Raw genomic sequence first — 216 nt, forward strand, 5'->3', positions numbered from 1 at the left:
TTAACGATTTCATCTATACCCTGTGCATCATATCTTAATACCTCAACACATTCTATGTATACCTAGATGTACATATATGTATAATGTATAAGTAAATACATATATATCGCATATTTCTTCATACGAACGTTAATTATGTTTCAATTAATTTATTGATTAATTTCGATTAAAAACATAATTTATGTATACCGATATATCATAGTTATAGTTTCATTT

Source organism: Athalia rosae, chromosome 5 (assembly GCF_917208135.1).
Source record: "Athalia rosae chromosome 5, iyAthRosa1.1, whole genome shotgun sequence".
Classification (NCBI taxonomy): Eukaryota; Metazoa; Arthropoda; class Insecta; order Hymenoptera; family Athaliidae; genus Athalia; species Athalia rosae.